The following is a 23,412-nucleotide window of genomic DNA, read 5'->3' as shown; positions in this document are numbered from 1 at the left end:
ATGGCTCAGAGCCTGGAGCCTGTTTCCAATTATGTGTCTCCCTCTCTCTCTGTCCCTCCCCCGTTCATGCTCTGTCTCTCTCTGTCCCAAAAAATAAAATAAACGTTGAAAAAAAAATTAAAAAAAAAAAAAAAAAAGATTCTGACCTCAGATTCCTAATCCGAATGCTCAGTCCATCCCATTGAACCATCCACCATTTACATGCGAGAAAATCTTGACTTAGATCTTCCCTGCCTACATAGTCAACCCAACCCACCAAAAGCCTCACAAAGCATTCCATCCTCTGAGTCATGTTCTGGCTGGTGGCCTATGGGAACTCCTTTTGCGGGGGTGGGGGCGGGGGGAGAGGAAGAGTGTAAGCAGTCAGCCTGATGAGTTCCATCACCCTCCCCTACCACCCCTGAAATAAATCACCAATACCCAGAATTCCCTTTTACTCCCCAGTTTAGATAGCTGTGTATTATAGTCAGGGATGGTGGTGATGACATGAATAGTAACACTGAACATTTTTTCAACATTGCCCACAAAGTCCTGAGTGCCACCGATGCCTCTTCTCACTTAAACTTAAGGACCTTCTTCAGTAGTCCTTTTAACAGCATTAGTGTCCTCATTTTACAGATGAGGAAACTGGGATTTACAGAGATTGACTTGTCTGTTGCTCCACAGATTAAAAATGAGTTCCAGTCCAGGTATGCATGATTCCAGATCCTATGCACATTAGATTAGCCTGCTTTTGGGAGACTGGAAGCAATAGGGAATCTGAGAGTCTTATCCAGAGCCAGGGGAGAAGGTAGAAGCCTCCCAGCCATGAGAGCTGCAGATAAAGGACCACATCAAAAGCTACCCCCCAAAAAGAAGCTAAGCAGGGCAATGCCATTTGGACAATTACTCTTAAGCCTAATCAAACCCTAAAATTCCATCAAGTTGCTCCCCAAAAATTGAATAACCAAATATACGAATGCCATAATTTGGGATTACTAAAAGAGTAACAATAACAACTAAAAGCATCAATTTCCTTTCTTTCTTTTACCACCTGTGGACCTCATGGGGTAAGGGGCAGATGGTAAATTTGGGGGGAAGCTGGTCTATTTTGAATGCTTATTTACAAGACTACATTCATGCCATCCACCAAACACCATCTGCTGGGCTATTTCTTCCATGAAACTAGAGCATTTTGTTCCATAGCAAATAAAAGTGCAACCAGAATTCTATCAGCATGCTGTGTTTGGGAGAGCACCAACACTTTTCAAAACCAGCTTTAATCCTTCTCCAAGCCCGATGCAAAGAAGGCTCCCCTAAGAACAGTAACCCAGTCAACACATTCATTCATTCATTCGCAAACTCACTTTGAAAGAAAGCTGGCCCGCGTGGGCCAGCCAAATGTGGAAAGTTAATTTTACAACGTGAACTGTTTTCACCCTAGGCCAAGAGACAAGTATAGGCACCATATGACCTGGGCGTGATTTAGGAGTATCTCGGGACTCCGAAACATGAGGGTATTTCAGCAAGGAGCCCCCACCTTTCCTCCCTCCCCCTCCTCCCATCCACTAAAGCTCCCAAAGAATGTCTTTCATGTTTGCTGCATTCACCTCACAACGTGCTCCTGGTGCCTGTCCTTGAATTCTCGGCTCATTGCCCCTGAATCCAGGGAAGTCAAGTTGAATCTTTCAAAATGGGAGCCAGCAGTGAGTAAGAACATCAGCAATGGGGCAGGAAAATCTACCCCCAGTTACTCTTTTTTTTTTTTTTTTAACTCCAAGTCTCATGTATTTTTTTAAGAGAGGGAAGGCAGAATCGTTTCCAGGGAAGAGCCTTGGGTTAGGAATCAGGAAATCTCAATTTTATTTCCAGTGCTGCCACTGATGGGCTGTGTGTAACTGGATAAATCATTTAGTATTTCTGGCCCCCAATCTGCATATCTATAAAATGAGGAGGTGGGACCACAATAAATACCTCATAACAGGACTAGAGCCCACATTGCTGTAAGAAGCGAAACATCCATAGAGTGGGTGAGCAGAATGCAGGGACAGTGAGGAAGGGGTGGCCCAGGAACCAGAAGCTTCCAACAAAGTTCTATAGAGAATATCGTAGGTAACCTACAGGAGCAACCCAGGAAACCAGAGTGAGCTTTAGGTAAGTATGGGCCACAACGCCCTCTTCCCAGTTTTGTGGCTACTCCAGTGACGGCAGAAGTGGGCTCAGGAAAGTGGTGCAGTGCAATGGTCAAGAGCATATCCTTCGGAATTACTCTGGACCTTAAAGGACTCTGTCCTTTACTTTCTCTATGAACATGGCCTGTTTACTTCTTTAGCCTTATCCTCTGCATCTGTAAAATGGGATAATGAAACCTACCTCTGGGGGTGTGTTCACACTAGCTCACTCACAAAAGCCAATTGTTAAATTTTCTGAAATTTTGCCAGCTGGCTGATACCACGTGGATGTTTGAAAGAGGCCAGAGTGGAAGTATTTACTACAAATCTGGGCATCTTCCCCAGACCATCCAAAGTGGATTGTTGAACATTTAGCAGCACACCACCGTCTACTACTCAGCATTGCTGAGGTGATGGATACAAAGCGTTTAGCACAGTGTCTGGTGCATGACAAGAAATGGGAGTTCTTATTGTTATCAGTGACTCAGGATGCCCTCACTCTTCCTCATTCCTCATACTTCTCTTGCCCCAGATCTCATGCTTTTGCCCAGAACAGGGAGTCCTCTCAGTAAAAGCCCTTCTTCCTCACTCTTTCTAAATGCTTGTTGCCTCCCCCTCAACAGACGTGAATTAGGTATCTACTATGGCCCCAGTCTGGCACCAGGCACTACAGACACAAACATGATAAGACGAAACCTGGCCCTGGTCTCTAGATATTCACAGACCTACTGGTGGACAGGATGCAACCGAGTCCATGAGGGACACCTTTTACCAACACTGTGGAAATCCGAGGAAGGCAAAGGCCACTCCCAACATGGAGAACTCTCCTGCCCCCTGGGATCCCAAAGCCTCTAAAGCCTTCAGGTAACTTCAGCTACAAAGAGCAACCATCGTCTCTAAGATGACATCATTATTAGGACTACAGGGCACTCAGTTAGCTTTCCTGCTCTCCCTGCCCTGATGGCACTACCCTACTACGATTGGCAACATACTTCCCCACTGGCTATGATGGTTCCGTGTATGCCATGAATGCCGCCTGGAAACCAGAAATGTGTAACATCAAGTCTGGCCCCTCGCCAAATTTCTACAGGGCATTAGTAACAAACTGGTGAAGCTCATTAAAAAAAGAGAGAGAAACCTATAACCATTAAAAGTCCATTAAGCAGCCTGTCATTTTGTAGAGCTAAATAGCCCACAGTAATCAAAAGCATATGAACCCCAGCTGGGATATCCAGTGAATTGTTTCGATTTAGGGGAGAATTCATCAAGAAAGATTGTTCTTGGGATTGGGTTGATTTTTCTCCTTCAGTTCTTGGCCCCACGTTCCATTATAATTAAAGTGATTGATGCACCTCCCAGACAGAGGTGAGCAGTGACCACCAGAGCCAAAACATCTGCTCCTTCCAAGCAAACAGCTAATACGGAACTTGAGTCGAAAGGCACGTAACCTGAGGTTACCCCTCCACTGTCAATTAGGTATGGCACAGTCAACTCTTTGCTTTCCGACTGGGTTACCTCTGGGTTATCTGTGAAATTTCTCTCCCCAACCATAGAAGGACTTTTATCCACAGCCAGGTTATGGTCAAGAAAGAATTAGGTCTGAGGCCAAGCAGTGACAATCCCTAAAATGAAAGATCAAAGGTCCATCCACCAATTAATGAAATATCTTATCGTCCATCGATGAACACTTACTAATTTAGGAAATGCGGGTTAATCCTTCAAATTTCCCACAACTCCTCTGGCCTCCCTTTGCATTTTCCCCAATCCCTGCATGGTGTATCCCTGCCACTCTATTGTTCATTAGTGTCTCCACAGGCAAATGACCACCACATGCTGAAAAAAGAGGGGAAATGATGGTTTATGGTAGCACATTAATAGTTCTGGCTCTGACATAAAACTAGTGAGAAAAGACAGAAAATTAATGATCCAACAAGGGTTTTGGAAGTAACTGCAAGAGTTACTTCTCCATGTTTATCTACCCCACTTTGCTAGATGAGAGCAAAGGGTTGATATAAAATGTAAGAACAAGATGTTTAGATTCAATATAAAGTCTCCTATGAGCATTCATGTGTCCTTTAATATACCTTTATTTTCCTTGCCTTATTTTTAACTTTTCCCCCCAAAAGCCAACAGTTTAAGAAAAAAAAAAAAAAAAAGTCATGCTCAGTACAATCAACACTCTTCCCCGCACCACCATCTACTCAAATTCCTCCAATAACTTTGGTTATTTCACTTATTTCCACTGATCCTTCCAGAGCCTTGAACTATTAAATTTCTGCTTGTGGGCTTGTGTCCAATGAGTCCATCATTGACTGTATGCTTCTCAAGGGCAGGAACGATATCCTCTTTCACCCTTACCTCCTATAGCATCTCCGTAGTGGAGTCCTTGCAACTCAGAGCACCTCACTAAATATTGATGGAGTGATCTTTTAGTGTTGCCAGGCTCAGCATTCCAAGCTCACAGAAACTGCCTTCCAATTCACCAAGCATTTAATGAGCCCCCGTGCTGTCCACACAAGTTCATTTGCCTTGGAAACAAAAACAGATCGATGTCCCCTTTATGCACCGAATCTGCTTAAACATCCATCACAGATTATGCATACACACGGTGTGTATGAAGGGAAACCACCCCCCCCCCCCCGCAGCCTCTTCTCATTTCCACATCCAAATTCTGCCCAAATGTCCAGGCCTGGTTGTGCTCCCACTCCCACTAAGAAATCTTCACAGAACACCCAGTCCAGTCCAGGGATCTCTCACTCTGAATCCTTAAACTTTGAGTGCCTAACAATCCACTGATATCTCTCAAAACTATCTTGAATTGATGTAGTTAAAGCAATTATTTACCTCTTTGAGTATACAATAAGGCTCTCCCACCTACCCTGTAAACACTTGGGAGGACAATCACTGTAGTTTATCCTACTTTGTATTTCTCACAAACCAAGCAGAATGCCTGACACACCCTCTCTGGAAGGCAGGAAAATATGAGCAAGAGAGTCAGTGAATGGCATGGGTGGATGGGGTGGGGTCAAGTTGAATGGGGTGAGGATGAGGGTAGGAGGGTTGATTCTTAGATGAGAAGTGAGGCAAACTCAGCCCAGGTGAGTGAAAGCATGCCCTTCTCCCCTCATTCTATTCCAGGGGACACCTTGAACTTGGAAACCTAGGGAGATGTGGCCTATTGCTGGACAGAGGGAGTCTCTGACCCTTGTGTTCTTTCTTCCTTGGATGTCTAATAGTGAAGGAAAAATAAACATATAAAAGGCCATAAATCCTCTTGAAAAAATAAAGGTCCCTTTTTAATGCTCAATAGCTAATGACTTAAGTTAAATTCCAGACTCTTTACAAAAAAAAAAAAATTGTAAGACCCCTTCCACCTCTTTGCTCTCTTGACCTCCACCCTTTCCAGAGTCAGGAAGCTTGCTAGGCTTCTCTTTGTTGATGAACTTCTTTAAGTGGTGCTTGTGCCAATATTAAAGGCATTAAAACAATCACACACTTTGAAATCAACTTGAAAACTGTCCTGCAAACCAGGACCTGGTTCCTCCTCCCCAGAGTGTCTGTCTTTTCCCAAATCCACAGTTTGGACTGTCTGGACTGAAAAATGTTATTCTATGCAACAACTCATTTTGTTGAGGCTGTCACACTGTGTGTTCTGTGTCAGTCAGGAGGACCTGATCTAAGACAGACCGAGGCTCTACCTTGTCCTTGTTCTCTCACTCACACAGGGATCACAGGGAAGGAGGGTGTTCATCAGCATCCCCTCCACTGTCCAAAATTCTCAGTTAGCTGGCTTTCTCTCTGCCAGTCCTGGCTGCATAGGACAACGAAAGTAAGTCATGAGGAGACCTGCTTAGGTCTCAGCTCCACTCTTTGCCCACTGAGTGACTTGAGCTCTCTGAACCTTTTCAGAGTCTGCAAAATGTAGGTACTAAATTGCATCATCTCCAAGTCTTCCCAGCCTGGCTCCTCAGTACACGTTTACTTAAAGTTGACTTGCTTCTGCTCTCATAGTTGTGTTAAAGGACACACTATGCCGCCCTCTTTGTAATGCCCATCCCTCTACCTACATTCGGGAGACCTCCTCTACGGTCTCCTCCGTAGTTGCTTCTATCTACGTCACATCTCACTCGCTCTAGTGTTTTCAGTGTCTCTTCCTTGTTTATGCCATCCCTCCTGACTAGCCACATGCTCAGATTTCTACTAGTCTAAAACCCAAATAAGCAACCTTATTTAACCATATTACCCTGTCATTTTCTTGAGCTTCTCACCATCAACCTTCTCCACTGAATATTCTCTACTGGTATCCCCAGTCAGTTGCTTATCATCCAGTCACTCCTCAACCATTCATAACGTGGCATCTGCTTCTCAGCACTCCAGCCTCTCCGGGGTTGCTCCATCATCAGGACTGTTCCCCCAAGACCAAACTATTGTAAATCCAATTCTAGAATTAGCTCTAGAAACGGACTCTGCCATGAGGATTCACAGGGAAGTGATCTATTAGAGCAGTGAAGGCAGTGTTCTTGGGAGAAAAAGGGAGTGGGGCAAGCAGGGCAGTGAGGGGAAGAAGCAAGCAAAGTCCCACAGGGGAGCTCTAGAGTGTAAGTTATATCTTGGAGTTGTCCTAACCTAAGGCAAGGGAACTAGGTTTTCATACTTCCCAGCTGGCAGTGGTGGCTAAGGGCTCGGGATGACAGGTAGAGGAAGGTAAATTCCAGGCACTTCCTCCTCTCTGAGCACACCAGCAAAATCACTCCAGTAGCCTGAAGGTGGTTTTCACAAAAGAGTTGCAGGTATAAGCAGGTGAAGCCAAAAGCATATTGAGGCTGAGCAAGGGACTAAAGGAGATCCAATAGAAAGGAGCAGTGCATTAGCACCAGACATTACAACCTGCCTTTTCATCTTTCTGTAGCTTCTGATAGTGTTGAACACATTCCCTTCTGAAACTTTCTCACTTTTGTTTGATGAAAGACCCCTGCCTTGCTATTCTTCTGTTAACTCTGTATCTTCTTGCCGGTCCCCATTCTCCTCCCAGCTGCCCCATATTTTTTATTTTTGTCACTTAGTGATATCTCTACCCCTTGCATCAATTACCACATCTAAAGACTCTCAATTCCAATTTCCAACTCTGTCAGAAGCTTCTACTTGAATGTCCACCAGCACTCCAAAATCAACATGCCCCCTAAAATCAAATTCTCTATCTTCTTCTAGGACTTATCCCTTCCGACTTCCCTGATGACATTCCTGAGCTATAATACAAAGAAACACCTTTCACTCAGTCTTTTCTTTGTCCTTGTGCCCAACCAGACCTTAATTCCCTCACATATTTCATTTCCTTCATATTTCCTTTGCCGCTGCCTTAGTTCAGTCCTTTACTAACTCTTGAGTAGACTTCTACAGTAACGTCTTAACTGGTCTCCCTGCCTCTCCATACTCCGGCCGTCCTTTAGATTAACCTTCCACAGGCAACACTGTGATCATGTTACTTCTCTGCCACCCTCCTCCCACACCATCACTGGTTTCATTCTGCCCACAGACAATGTGGTAGAGACTTCTAGTGCTTACCTGTTCTGATTTTCTTCTCCAACCCTCTTATAGTTACAGAACCAGACCACAAGTTCTGGCCATTGGACTATGATGGAAGAGAGGGTATCAACTCTGGACCAAGGCATTGCAAAACAAGTATGAGTTTTCTAAGTTCTATTTTCTCTCCTGTGGTAACCCAGGAACCCAAGTGTTGAAATGGCAGAGCCACAAAATGGAAGTGCCTGAGTCACTGCCATACCATATGGAGGATAACTGGGTATTATCTGGGAGAACAGCCTTCACCACATCATATTTTGTATGTGCTAGAAGTAAGCCACTGTATGAAAAGACTCTGGAAGTTGTTTTGTTTTGTTTTGTTTTGTTTTGTTTTTACTGCCACATAGCCTGGTCTGGCCTGACCAATACAGTGATTTTTTTTTCCATGACCTTCAAGTGAAAGTTCAAATTACTCAGCTTAGCATCCAAATTTCCTAGAACTGATCCACATTTATTTCCAGGTTCTTCCTTCCTTTATTTCTCTAGAAATACCTTTTGTGCCACCATAAGCTAAATCCGGCCCACCACCTGCTTTGGTAAATAAAAATTTTATTGGAACACAGCCACATCACAACCGCAGAGTTGAATAGTTACAATCAAAGCCATCTGATATGCATAGCCTAAAATCTTTACTACCTGGCCCTTCATAGAAAAAGTTGCTGACCACTGCCTAAAATATCATCCCTCCCTTCTCCTAGCCTCCACCGTCACTGCAAGCCGCTGCCCAGAAGTGAGTATTCTCCTCATCTGCATCCCCACAATAGCTCACTGTGGCTGTGCCTCTCTTGAACGTCAGATGACCTGTGTGGCCCATCTCATTTTTCGTATTTCATTGCCAGTGCCAGGAGTGGTGGGGCACATGTTTTATTTCCTTTTGATCTCTCAGTGTCTAGCACCTTGCCTCACAATAGTAAGTGTTCCATAAATGTTAACTGAAGAGACAAACTGAACTCTTGGGGCCTCCAATATATTAATGAGAAGAAAACAAGCAAGGAGCCTAAGGAACTCTGAGAGCAATGGTGCTAGAATTAGAACACAGGGACTTTTTTAGTTCAAATTCAACAAACCCTCTGATACAAATTAAAGCTGATATTCATATGATCACGGCCAACCATTAAGCAATACCAAGTCTTCATAAAATACATGTTCACTCTTAACAGTTTTGCTTTTCAATGGGGTTTGAACAATATGTAAGTGACCTTTAAAAGAAATATATTAAGGTATTGAACCCCTCATTTTAAACAGTGCATTTTTATTTCAGTTCTGTGACAAATTGAAAACAACCATAAACAAGAAAGTAAACAGTACCTTGTAGCTTACTAATACAATTAAATTTCATAATATCCAGGAACAAAACTTGAATGTGACTTTAAATGCCATTTTACAGATTGTTGCCATCATCCTTACAAGTTTTATAACATTAAGTTTTAAAATTCTGACACTTATAAAGAACACAGAACCTTCTAAAGGCCCTATCTGACAAAACACTTCCATGTGTGAGAGGACTCAGACCACGGTTACCTTTCTTCCCCAAACACCAACCCTATTGCTGGCCCAGAGCGCCTTCCTCTCTGCTCCTGGGTTTAGATTAATCAAGACAAGTGCTCCAGCCACTCTAATCTGAAGAACACCCAGGAGGGAAAATTAGTTTCACTAAGCTGCTTCCTTCTTGTTGGCCAAATATCATAGAAGACTATACTAAAAATAAAATATCCATGACTGGATAGTTGAGAAACCATCCAGTCATGGCCCACCCTTTCACCATAAAGTCATTCCAAGGAAATGATCATTGCAAGTTGTGGCTGAGCCACAGTTTTCTCCCACCACCAACACTCCTACCTATAAAAGAGGAAAGACTCAAGGTCATGAGAACAGTGCTACCCAAAGTGTGATCCATGACTGATGTTGGTTGCACACCCACTGTGCCCAAGACAGGATAAGTATGAAAAGTGAGAGAAACCAGTTAGAAACTTGTACAGCAATTTGACATTGGCCAGGACATTCAAGTGTCTGATTTTATACTTTAAAAATGATCAATCTGCAATGGACTGGATTTTTTTTTTTTTTAATTTTTTTTTTTCAACGTTTTTTATTTATTTTTGGGACAGAGAGAGACAGAGCATGAACGGGGGAGGGGCAGAGAGAGAGGGAGACACAGAATCGGAAACAGGCTCCAGGCTCCGAGCCATCAGCCCAGAGCCTGACGCGGGGCTCGAACTCACGGACCGCGAGATCGTGACCTGGCTGAAGTCGGACGCTTAACCGGCTGCGCCACCCAGGCGCCCCTGGACTGGATTTTTTTAATAGCTCTTTGCCACAAACAGTTTCAGAAGCACTGCTTCAGAACAGTGTATAATCCAGTGCAGCCTCCATATACACAAGATGGTAAAGGTAGCTCACTGGACAGAATTTAGACTTCTTGTTTTCTGACTTCTCTTTTATCTACAGGAAACTCCTGCAACGCAAACTTTCTCCCAACCCCACTCCCCCAAGGGTACGTGAGAGAGGAGAGTATGTTCTTTTTACTAATAATCTGGCAAAAGCAAGGAAACCAAAACAAGGGAGACTGTGGGAAGGGGATTTCTCTGGAGGGGTCCATTGCAGACACATATTGGACTAAGGGAAGATCAATCACACGCTCTTCAAATAGAAATGTCTATTCATTTCTAGCACAAAGATGATAATCTTTGTCACATCCCCTCAGCAGACATAATGCTGCCTCAAATCTTATGACATTTTCCCCCTATTTGCATTCCTTCTTCAAAGAAGGAGATTTCATATTTTAAGAGTGGATTTTTCTCCATGACTTTTCACCTAATTCATTCTGGAACCAAACTATGCCAGGATGCATTCATTCCTTCAGAAGAAAAACTGGATTTTTTTAAAAAAATGCATTCATCTCTGAACTACAGAAGAAACAATCCTGGGAAAGAGGAGCCATGAGCAGAGAGATATCTGATTAAAAGAGCTGCCTATCTCAAGGAAAATGAAGAAACCAGCCATAATTTGCATAAGTCCCTAACACAAACAGGAGAAAGATGAGAATGGATTGTTTAAACCAGAAAGCAAAAGTTAGCACCTGTTAATGACCAGTTTGTTGGCTCACAAGCTGTTAACACTCACACAAACTGGTCATTAAATGTGGTCATTACTTATTTCAATGCAAAATTTATTAGAGCCCCCATTTGAAGATTTAATGGAAGGGCAACACTCAACCCGCACACCTGGTATACCCCAAGGAGGCTGGGGGCAGGCTTCTAGCAGCTTCGTCTAAAAAAAAAAAAAAAAAAAAAAAAAAAAGTAATAATAATAATAACAATGGCCATTCTGTCACATCAATTACTGATTTCCTCAGCAATCAGAATGTTAGATGAGTTCTGATTCACAGCTTGATACCTAATAAGGACCACTTGAGTCTTCATTGCTTTGTAGGACCATTATGGTTAAGTGGGTCTGATCTGCGTTCTTTACAAGCCCGCTGCAGGACTCATTATTATTAGATAGACTTTCCATTAAGCTCAGGACATTTTTTCATCTTTTCACCATTTTGCAGACCATAAAAATCAAGAGGAGGGAGCTGAGGATTCACAGTGACACAAAGTTAGGGAAAGAGGTGGTGTGGTGGGAAGAGGTTGTGAGTAGCATTATTTTGCCTCAAGCTATCCCCAGCATGATGACAAAGGGTGACCACATGGAACCTCAAGGGCCAGAAATTCTCAAAGAAAAATCTTTTCCATCACAATACCTAAATCCACCTTCATTTATGGGTTATACAAAATAATGTCTGTGGTGGGAGGAATTAAATCACACAAGACTTAGCCAACACCAGTTAACAACTCATGTTTTTTATTGAGGGGAAAATTAACCAAAAGAGCACTGTGTGCATTTCAGAGGGCAGTAGAAAGTACATGGAAATGTTGGTCTTTTCTCCTTACACGCCTGCATCATTATGAACTGGGATTAGGATCTAGCAAATAAAAATACAGCACACCAGTTAAATTTTCACTTCACATAAACAATGAATAATTTTTAGCGTAAGTATGTTCTGTGTGATAGTTAAGAGATACTTAGGGTAAAATAGTACTCATTGTTTATTTGAAATTCAGACTTAACTAGTCATCTGTATTTTATCTAGCAACTGTATACAGGACACTGGGCTATTATAGGTAATGAAACCCTCTAAGGTTAATAGCTTCCCAAACTGGTGGATCATATGAATCACTGGGGAGAGAGTAAGGATTATCAGGTGCCACCCCATGAAGATTATGACCAGGTAATCTTTGGTTAAAGGCTCTGATGATGATGATGATGATGATGATGATGATGATGATGATAAGCCACTGTGGGGCCAGTCTTCTACAATGTATCTATTTCCCCTAAAATTAAAGACAAAGTGATCTAAGAGCTGACAGCCATTGGTCTCACATGGCTTCCCAAAGCCCTATTCATAATCATCAGACACTTCCTGAGTTCCCACAGTAAGTAGGGATATGCCCTTGGAGAACCAAAATCCAAAAGGGAGGAGACCCGAACTAAGACAACAGACATTTGTGGAGGGTCTTCTTCTTCTGTGTGCCAAGTACCAGACTAGTACTCTATATCCATCATCTCATTTAATCCTCACAGCAGCCTGTCTCCTTAAGTATCACTATCCCACTTCTGCAAAGGAAGACAGTGAGGCTATGGAAGTTTAATGTGTCCAAGATGATGACATTAGCAAGTGCCGGAGGGCATGTTCATGCCCAGATTGGTTTGGCTCCAAGCATTTGTTCTTTGTACTGCAAGCACATATCCAATAAGCACTAAGTAAGTGAAACAAATTAAGTGTAAGAGACAACTATCCTGATTCTGGGTTCAAGTATCACTCTGGCACTTCCTAGCCCTGTAACCTTGGGCAAGTTACTTAACTTTTCTGTGTTTCCCCAAGTTGCTACTGCTTTCCAACTGCCGTCACTGCCATTCAGAGATAATAAATTAAGAATCCTCAAGCAAGGTGTAAAAATACATTTACATTATTAAAATACAACAGAGATCAATACAATGAGATATCAACAGAGAACCTTCTTTCCAAACCTGAGCTCAAGGAGTCAGGCTTTCTTCCCTTCTTGGGCTCATCCACCATGTGACTATGAGCAGCAGAGTCCCCACTGAATCCTTCACTGCAGATGTCTCCCCAGGAAAGGCTCACAGTGACTGGACATCCAATGGTGGCCCCCAAACCCTCTCCTATTTCTTACCAGTGTAAGAAGAATGATAGTTTGTGGGAATTAGACACATTACCACTTGGGGTTTTATGAGGCTGACCATCAGATTGAAGGTTTATAGGCTTCTAAAGTCAAACTAGCCCTCATGTCCAATATTTCCAGCCCAGCAATAATTTTCTCATCTGTGCAATGATACTTCAGGAGTTTCTCTGATTATTAAGTGAGATCATTTATTTTAAATGCTTATTGCAATGCCTGGCATATAGTTAAAGCTCAATAAATATTAGCTTCTATTATTATTATAAGTTCTCTCCTACCAAATTATGAACCCTTTAAGGGCAGGGACCATACTGCTCTTTGCATGACCAATATTTGCACAGCGTCTTACAAAGAGTAATAAGCACTAGGTGGGTGGATGGATGAGTCCATGGGTGATTGAATAGGTGAATGGACAGACATATGGATGCATGAATGGATGGATAGAAAGAAGGAAGGATGGAAGAAGCAAGGATGGAAGAAGGATAGATGGAAGGAAGGAAGGAAGGAAGGAAGGAGCAAGGGAGGGAGGGAGGGAAGAGGGTTGGAGGGAGGGAAGACAGAAGGAAGAAAGGGAGAGAGGGAAGGAAGAAGGAAGGAATAGAAGGAGGAAGGGAGGGAGGAAGGGAGGGAGGGAGGGAGGGAGAGAGGGAGGAAGGAAGAAAGGATTCAAGAATAGAACTTCCGGCAATGACTAGGAAAATCTTCATGAAGATGAGAACCAAGCTAAACTATTAAAGATACACCCTATGACAATTTCATGGCTTAATACTTGCATAATACCTTCAATTCTTCTTGTTCTTACTTCATAGATCAATTATAGGATACCAATCTTTTGGAAAAGTTACCAGTCAAAGGCATAGCTGATCAGCATAACACTTATGCACCCAGAAGATGCTCAAAAGAATCACTAACGTATTCAAAAATATTAGTAATTTACCTTTTTCTCGTTGGGAAAAAACTTAATGTGACTTATAACATGTTTAAATCTATAATATTCTTTGAGATAAAAATCATATCAGAGCAAGTGGCCAGGAAGGCAAGAGAAGAGCTAGTATTTTTCTTCTGTCCTCAGATTGCCTGGGTTTCAGAGATCAGTGTGATTGCTGCCATGGCTTCATTTAAAATAGAATAATTGGGCCAGTAAAATCTGAAAATTATATTTTCATTTGCTCCAATATGTGCAAGCTCAAAGAAGAGAAAGAATATGACAGGAATAGAAAAGAAGGACATGAGCAGGAAAAAGGCAGGACTGTAAATCAAGGACCAGCAGGCAAAAGACATGAAAAAAAGAGCCTAGCAGAATTAAAATAATCAGGAACTAAGAGGAAAAACCAAGGGTTCAGAAAAAGTGAAGAGGATTCCATTAATAATCATTTCAGAAGGCAGCAGAGGGTGGACAACCCCTGCAAGGGGAAGAACAGGAAGAAGTAAAAATAAAATGAACAGCTGCACATTCCCTTCTCAAACCCCGGCAGGCACCACAGCCACAAGCTTTTGAAGGGCTCCTGAAGTCACAAGCACAAGGCTGACCAGAACTTGGAGGAGGGAGCTGTGCCCAGGAAGTATGGAAGATGAAGTCTGGGGACATCACAAGAAGGCTGACATGCTGGGGCCACTCCGTATATAGAAATAGGTGGCAGCCTACACCAAGTGATTTTGGGGTCCAGGCCCTGCATCCAGAAGAAATAATTCCCTAACCTGTTGCCTAACACCTGCCTTCTGCAATTACTGATTTATATATTTCACTCAGCTTCTTATTTACACTTAAAATGAAGCTTCCCCTAACAGACAGACATGAAATATACCCAATCATCCATTCTCATGGTGATTAAGTCAAGCAAAACTTTTTCTGCAGGTATGTTGTTTAAAAGACAGGTAAGAGATCCTGAGCTCCAGGATGCCTGAAGAAGGATCCCATGGATCAAAGAATTGAGGCACCAAAACCTGCCAGGATCCTTTACCGTCCTGCCTGGCCACCATCTGATGCTAAGGGCTCATCCATAATGGGGCCAACAAGTGCAAACCCCAGCAGATATTACTGCTTGCTCCTGTAATTGCACCAAATTGTAAAAAGCAGAAAAATAGTCCCCAAATATCTGTTGGCTATTTGGTGGCTATTTTGATTTAAAAGAGCAATGAGATTAAGAGGTAGACACGGGCTCTTCTTTAATACAAAAAATAATTAAAATTCCCCTGAACTCATCTTCCAAAAATGAGCATGTATCAAGAATGACAAAGTATTGATAATTATTAGCACTAGGTAATGAGTAATGGGAGCCTTGGGGACCATAATATTCTCTGAACTTGTATATGTTTTCAAATCTCCACAATAAAAAGTGGAATAATAATCATTTATTAAAAACTATGTTTCCACTGAATTAATTCCACTGAATTAAAATGAATGAATGAAGAGTAAACAATTCAATCTCTCAGATGTTTTACCAACTCCCACTGCAACACAAAATGCATAGATGATTGGAAATACTCAGTTGCTTCTACCTGTGGGGGGATATTATTTTTTTCATTTCAAAGTCTTGATAGCAGGTGGACAGTGCCTGAATTTTCACCTCTACTCAACAGGGGCTCTCACCTCTTCTCCAGCTCTTTCATAGATTTGCCACTGCCATCCCTCCCACTTTCACTTTTAGCCTCTGATTTCTTTTATTTGAGAGGGGGTTGGGCAGAGAGAGGGAGAAAGACTCTTAAGCAGGCTCCACTCCCAGCACAGAGCCTGACATGGGGCTCCACACAGGGCTCGACACGGGGCTCAACCTTACGACAGTGAGATCATGATATGAGCCGAAATCAAGAGTCAGAAGCTTAACTGCTTAACCGACTGAGTCACCCAGGCGCCCCAGCCTCTTATTTCTAACTCCATCCTACATAGTTGCTCCGTCTCAGCCTCCAGCTACTGCCACCGGCTACTCTCTTAAACTGTTAGAAATCTTTCTTTGCCTCACAGATTCCCAGATCCTCCACTGCTTCATTCTCCTGCTGAAGGACGCTTATTCTCTTTTCTCCCTCCTCAACGGCTGGTTTGTTCACCGTAGGTAATAACTGAATGCTCTCAGCTGGCTCAATCTTTGTCACAGGATAGTTGGCATTAATTAACCCTGTGGAGTCTTTGCCTTATTAGAAACAAAAGGAAAAAGACTGCAACACTGACTTCTCATGTTGAGAGAAAGAAAAAAGAGAAGTTTATGCTAATTTCTAAAAGCCATGACTTACAGCCAAACCACATCAAAAAAGGATTCCTAAATTAGTACTCATTACTCTTTGGGGCATATAAGGCAAACATATTCATGAAATTCACACTCAAAAACAAAACAAAAGAAATCCTTTAATAGGGAAACTGTTATTTCTGTATTCAATTTGGAGTCTCCTACAAAGAATGACTGATTTGGACTAAATATGAAAGTCAAACCAAAAATGACCAAGCAGAAAATTCCAACATGTGATCAAGAAGGCTGACCAACCCTCAGTGAACAGGTGCTAGTCATAAAGGTCAAGTCCAAAAAGCTAGGGATCCATCGAAAATTTCTCTGGCATCAACACTTATGTTCACTCCAGTGGGTTTGGGGGCAAGAGGAGCTGCAAATTAAATGGGGGGGGAAAGCCAATTCTGTACTCTATTAGGCTCAAAAAAAGCCTCCAAAATAGCACACTTGCTATAAAGCCTGTATAAGGGAGGATCAGAATCCCAAATGTCTCTTACAGGGAGGATATAAAATCAATCCTCTTTAATTTTTGCTATCTCTATGAATACTTCTTTTTAAAAAACCTTTCATTCAACATTATGTCTATGAGATTAATCCTTCTTGTTGCACGTATAGTACTTCATTTTTAATTGCTGTGTACTACTATAATTGTGGGAATATGCTAAAATTTATTTTCTATTCTACTGCTGACACACATGGGGTTATCACAAACAAAACTGCCATGAATATTCTTGCGTGTATGGGTATGTGCCCACACATACCCATTTCTGTGGACCATATTCCAAGAAGGAAGCCCAAGGTCACATGAATGTGCACACATGTTCAACTGTGGTAGACACTGCTTTTAACCATCTAACAATTTAGTAGACCCTTTTAACAATCCCCCTGCATAATTCCTCCTCTCCTAGCTTTGAGCACTTTCAACTTTCTCTTATGCATTCCTCTTCCTCCCAAGATTCTTACCTTGATTTCCTCCTTCCCTCTCTGCACTGTGTCCTTTAATAACCTCATTTATTCTTACACATGTTTAACTGGCCTCATATTTATTTATTCTTACACATTTAACTGGTCTCCTTACTCCACTTCAAAGCATCAGTCATATTCTTTGATGCTCAATATTCTAGTCCAATATTCACCCCTGGATGTTCTTCAAGTGACTGAAATGCATTGAATCAAACTCATCCCTCTCCTCTCACTTATTTTTTCTCCTTCAGATCTTCCTGGTTGAATGCCCTTCTCCTGGCTGTCTGGGCTGGTAACCTTGGCAGCCCAACTCCTAAGAGGAATTTAAATCCTTCCAAAGGCATTACTGCAACAGTTCTCAAAGGGGAATGGAGTTCTCCCACAAAACAGTACCAACGATTATTAGTTCATCTGAAATGGCTACCAGGCTGAGAAGTAGCAAAAATTTATTTTTTATATTTCCTACCTCCCAAATCACAAGCACATACCTCTTAAAGAACTGAGACCTACCCCACTGTCTTCCAATTCCACTTGGAAAAGGAGCATTTCTTTTCAAGGAGAGATGCTGGAAAAGGGAAAAGGCAGTTTATGTAACATTTATGAGCTTGGCTTTGGATCAAGTAGAGCTAGGGTTCAAGTCCTTCTGCAACTTCCTAGCTGTGCAACTTTGGGTAACTTACTTCCTTCTCTGAGTGATGGTTTCCTCATCTATGAAATAAGGATAACCACTGCTACCTTGCCTGTTTGTCAGGAAAATTAACTGAGATCCAGAGACTCAGTCCAGCATCTAACACATCTATACTCATTACGTGTGGTTGGTGCAGCTGCTATTGCCAATTCTCTAAGTGGAAAAACTAGATAAATTGCAACTCGTTCAGTGTCCCAGAGAGGTTGCCACTGGACAAGCAGCAATTTCAAAGTTCTAATTTCTTTTACTTTGCTCTCTGAATAGCTCAGAAGGGATGGATAGGCTGTGAAAAATGTTCTCAGACTGGTCAATTTGAGGTATTTCATTTCATGAATCTGTCTGGAAACTGCCAGCTCATTTCATTGATCAACAGCCGTCCCAGTGTTGGAGTTTAACTTATTACCATCCTAAACTAAAGCTGAATGAGATCTTTAGGACCAAGAAGCTCCAAAAGACACTCAGGCTCCGTCAGAGACATTGCTACACTCTGCAATCAGGCTTCAATCCATATCTGCGTTTGTACACTGACTCTTTTCTCTCATGTTAGAATTCTTTGCACTGGCTTGTGGACAGTTTTAGCAGCCACATCAAATGGTACTCTCTACAAAGACTTCAAGGCATGCATTAGCCGGTATCTATCCTGTCTCACCCTCAAAACACCCTGCCTTTCAAAGCATAAGCAGATCCAAGGAGATACTGGGTCAATCTGCTGATCAATCAAACATACATCGAGTAACTGCTATGGTACAGTGCCAGGAATCTCACCACAGGAAAATATAAAGAAAACATTCTCTGATCTCAAAGGTTAGGCAACTAACAATACAGGTTAGTACATGCTAATAGTTAACTCTCAATGTATTAATGAGAAGAAGAAGTAACTTCTGCATTCATGGATCCTAGGAATACTGGTAAGCAATCCCTAAAGAACTTTTGGGGGTTGAAGTGAAGTGACAGGAAGGATATGCATGTTCCTAGCGCAGATCACACAGATACTACTGGTAGAGGTGGAAATGTAGAGGCACACACATGTTAAGTGTTTTCTCCTCATCCGTGCATTTAACCAGATCTCTGGGTTGCTATTTCAGAGTCAGGCATATACCAGGTCCACTGAGAGACAGAGAATCCCACTTTCTGGAAATGGAACTCGGACAAGGTTCTGGGAGGCCCAGGGAAAGCGAGGCTGATGCACCGTGGCCAAGTTTCTGATGAACCATAAAGGAGAGGAAAGGGCACTTTGCTCTGATTTGTGCAAAAACAATTTACTCTCAGTCCTTCTAACTATCAGTGGTCTGAAAACGTGGTGCAACTGGCCTCCAGAGCCACTCTGCTCCCACGACATATCCAGCAGTCCCATGCCGAGCGACACAGAAAGCAGATCAAAAGTGAAGCTCAGGTAGTGGCCCTCTACCCTAACTGTTGACAGATGGAGAATGGAAGCAACGTAAATGCTCTCTCTTGTGTCAGCACTATAAAAACGTCGGACTGGCCCATGAAAGATGGAGATGGAAGCCGAGGCAGCCATTAGGAGCCATGCCTCACTCGCAGCAATAACTCATTCCCATGGTATTATGAAAATGGTTTTACTGCAGTGGGTTACTTCCCCCCCCCCCCCCCGCAAGAATTACTGCTTATCAGCGTCACAGAAATCAAGCCAAAAACCCCCCACCTTTTCTTCCTTCTAGTACAATCCCTCCCTCTGGCCAGGAACTTAATAAAATGGAACATTTCATTATTCCGGTTTGCATACCTCTTTTGAAGCTGAAACTGTCATCTCAAGTGAGTGCTCTGAAGTGGCCAGTGTTAAGGTGATTTGATTGCCTCTTGTGTTTGCTCACACACATCTGAATGCTAGAGGAGCCACTCAGGGTCCAGGCCCCTTGCTAGACTGGATTTGGAAGTTGCAACGGGAAGGAAATCATTCAAAAGCAGTACCTTCTGACTCCTTCAAAGTACAGTTTGGATATGGCTTTTTCATGAGCTATTAACTGCCTGTCAGATTCCTTAACAGGAGAAAACAAAACCAGGTGTATTGAGAATTCATATATTCACAAATAGCTCAGCCCAAGTGAGGCCTCTCTGTCTCTGAAGGCCCGCCCATGTGTGATTCCCATCAGTGGCCTACACAATAGGAATAATGAGATTGAGATTATTGCCTCCCACAGAGGAAGCTTCCAAGGAAAACCTTCTATCATATTCACACAACCGAGCCTCAGTAAATTAACACATCCAGTTGGAATCCTTGGTTAATCCTTGGTTATGTGAAGTATGAGATCTTGGTCAATATGCAGAATCTCGGGCCTCACCCCAGATTTACTCAACCAGAATCTGCATTTTTTACTAGATCTCTAGGTCATTTGTAAGCATAACCAAGTTTGAGAGGCCCTAGTTTATACCACAAAAGCAACAATACTGACCTACTCCGGTTGCCTGGTTTATTCCTCTAGAAACCTGGTGGAATTCTCTGGGTAAGTCACCATGGGACACAACCACAGCTGTCACAACAACCAGTAAGGTATCCCTACCTTAGGAGAGGTTCGGCATCTGGGAGGACTACGTGCAGGAATGGTCAGTGTCTACAGAGCACTAGTCAGCCTCAGAAAGGGCCCTCACAAACCCAGAGACTTGAAATGGCAAGTATCAGACTCCTCCAAATCATCTGCCTCTTTATACGGAGATGGTCCCCTAGTAGGGCAAGCAGACGCTCTGTCTGTAGCCTCTCGGGGTCTCCCACAATTCTGTCTACTTAAACCCAGCAGTCTGAGCAAGTATAGAGCTGACTCCAGCTCTCCTGCCTTTGAGAGGACCTTGACCCTTAATCCTCCCAGTAGTCTAGCCCTCTGCAAGCCTCTCTAAAATGCTCCTATCACACAAATACTGGTAGTTAACAAAATGAGACCCTTTTAACACAGCATAGGTCCCATTTATGCTTTGTGGCAGAAACATTTAGCACTCATTATGTGTTCCTTTACATTTCTCAGCTTAGTTACAGTTAGGAGGGGTACTATGACTAATTATGGCCAACAAGTTTCAAGCAGAAGTGATGTATTTCACTTCTGGGATGAAGTATTTAAAAGCCGGTATGCAAAGCTCTTCCCATGCTCTAATAACCAAAGTGCAAGACATGTGTTCCAGATGGCACAGTAATATATGCAAGCAACCTGGAAAGCCAAAAGTTGTTCTGACTTGTGGAATTTTCATGAGGAAGAAATAAGCCTTTATATGCTATGCCACTGAGATTTGTGGATTGTCTGTTACACCACCATAACCTAACCTATCCTGACTTACACATCTATGAGCCATCCTTTTTTTTTCTGTATGAAATTCATATTAGGTATCCAACTTTATTGTTGCCTAAAACGTGGCAAGAAGTGATTCAACCTAAGGAGAATTTTTCCTCTTGTTTTCTGAGGTAAATACCTTCATTCAGTTTTTCTTAAAATAACAATTAAAGATAGAGTAAGATTGGCCTTGGGGCACCTGGGTGGCTCAGTCAGTTAAGTGTCCAACTTTGGCTAGGGTCATGACCTCAGTTTCATGAGTTCGAGTCCCACATTGGGCTCTCCAATGACAGCTCAGAGCCTGGAGCCTGCTTAGGATTCTCTCTCTCCCTCTCTTTCTGCCCCTCCCCGGCTCACGCTGTCTCTGTCACTCTCAAAAATAAATAAACTTTAAAAAAAAAAGAATAAGATTTATCTTATCATATGATGTTTTGTATTATTTTGATTTTCCATTTAATTACCTCCCTGTTCCATTCTCAAAGTTGAGAAGGTTGCTTGCTGGCTATTGGACATGGTAAATAAATGTAGTCCACACTAGAGTCAACAATTAGATCTGAAGTAGCAAATGAAAAGCAATCATTTGAACAGGTCAATAACCACATATTGGAGGACAGTGGTTTCTAGCCCCAGTAACAGGCTGCCTGCCCTAGCAGAGAAAATGCTCTGGCTCTTCCTTCTCTCACCAACGGCTGAGACCCTGCACTATAGTGGCTTCTGTGTTCCCAGGGGCAGCAACCCACCCTATGTTTTCTCTTCTTCCAAATAAACTGATCTAATCTTGATAACAATTGCAAGTTGAACAGCTATTTAATGTTGCAGGAATATGCATAAGCCCATGTTGCAACTTTAAATTAACACATAAATAATATTTAAACCGTCTGTTCCAGAATCATACTATCTGCCTGCCAAAATTCTCTTTCAGAGGAATGAGCTTGTCATTTTTCCCTTTTAACTAGCATTTTAAAATGGGAGGAAAAAAAGTCCACGCCTACAAGAGATACTCTAATGAAATCACTGGGTATTAGCAATCTGGTTTAAAGTGCCAGGAATCCAGGGTAATTCTGATTTAGGACTGAAATTTTGCCCTGCATTTAGCCTGTTGTGAATGGTTATGGAGGAAGTGCATACTGCATAGTAGGTCAGAACGCCCACTGTTAGGGAGATCTTTCAGATAATGGACCATTTGAGTTATAATACCTGGGCAAGGTTATATAGCATGAGGAGAGGAAAGGTCTGCTTAACCCATCTGTGACTGTTTAGGAATCAGGCTTTAAGAGATGTTTTTGTTGCCTGCCTGTTTGTTTTCCTGCTTTGAAAATCTATAATCAGATGATTTAAAAAAAAAAAACAATTAATAAGGCCATAGAAATAAAGGGGGAAAGGCAGAAATATTTAGTTGAGACAAATCTTATTTGGAAACACACACAGAAGAAAAAATATGAGACAGAGGAGGAGGAAAACAGGACAAAGAGAAAAGAGGGAAAAGTTCAAGGGAAAAAAATTACAAGGAGAGACTGAAGGATAAGAGATTAGACATGTGTTGCCCTATAGGCAAGGACTGTATTTGCTATTTTGTACATCCCCTACTCCTCTAAAACCTAGCACAGTGCTGAAGACCCAGCTAGCCCTGGACTAACAGACAAGATAAACCAAACTAACAATCTTCATTCTATACTTGGCTCATGACGCCATAAACCAGTCTAGTTGAGGCTCAGAAATTTTGGATTGAATCAAGAGTTTCACAACCAACAATGAACAAAGAATCCCACAGAAGAATCATGGTGCTAAATGAAACCCATCAGCCAGTTACACAAAGCTTAGCACTTCCCTGGAGTCCTTTGCAGCTATAAAGACCTGCATGATCAAAAAGAAAGAGAAAAAGAAGCACTCTTTCTTCCATGATCTCCCTGACAGCTGAATAGGAGACTACCAAGGGAAATACATAAACTGAAACACAAGTGGAAAATAAAGCTCTAACGAGTGACAGTCCCAAGTCAAGGTTTGCTTTCTCAACAGTTACTTCAGTACAATCCAGAATGATGACCACTGTCATGCTGCCCTGTAAAATCTGCTTACAGTGAGCTTGGACCAGCATTACACATCCTGTGAAAAGTCCAGATGGGTGCCCAGAGGCTAACCATCTCAAGGTCATTCCTGGTTAAGTGATCCTTTTTAGTCTGCATCAGCTTGGATGTGAGACTCAGTTCCTTTCATTGGATGGATATAAATGTACACGACACACAGAGCCTTATGTGCCCATGAAATCTGTGTGAAGTGCCCTTTACTGATGAG

The 23,412-nt window shown here is 42.3% G+C and overlaps 1 protein-coding gene across 9 annotated transcripts in view; it reads right to left on the bottom strand.

Moving 5' to 3' along the window:
* The window catches only part of LOC131484997 (E3 ubiquitin-protein ligase RNF113A-like), a 505,434-nt gene that overhangs the window by 377,385 nt on the left and 104,637 nt on the right, over positions 1-23,412 (bottom strand). For 6 of the 9 annotated variants that reach the window (XR_009248563.1, XR_009248562.1, XM_058683875.1 and 3 more), the window contains exon 1: positions 7,713-7,868. The exons of the other annotated variants lie outside the window; for them this stretch is intronic. The gene's annotated coding sequence lies outside the window, so the exon portion shown is untranslated. Of the gene's footprint in view, positions 1-7,712; positions 7,869-23,412 lie in introns of those variants that run through there. 9 annotated transcript variants of the gene reach the window in all.

This window comes from Neofelis nebulosa, chromosome 9, assembly GCF_028018385.1.
Source record: "Neofelis nebulosa isolate mNeoNeb1 chromosome 9, mNeoNeb1.pri, whole genome shotgun sequence".
Taxonomy (NCBI): domain Eukaryota; kingdom Metazoa; phylum Chordata; class Mammalia; order Carnivora; family Felidae; genus Neofelis; species Neofelis nebulosa.
This window is presented reverse-complemented; position numbering and strand designations above follow the sequence as displayed.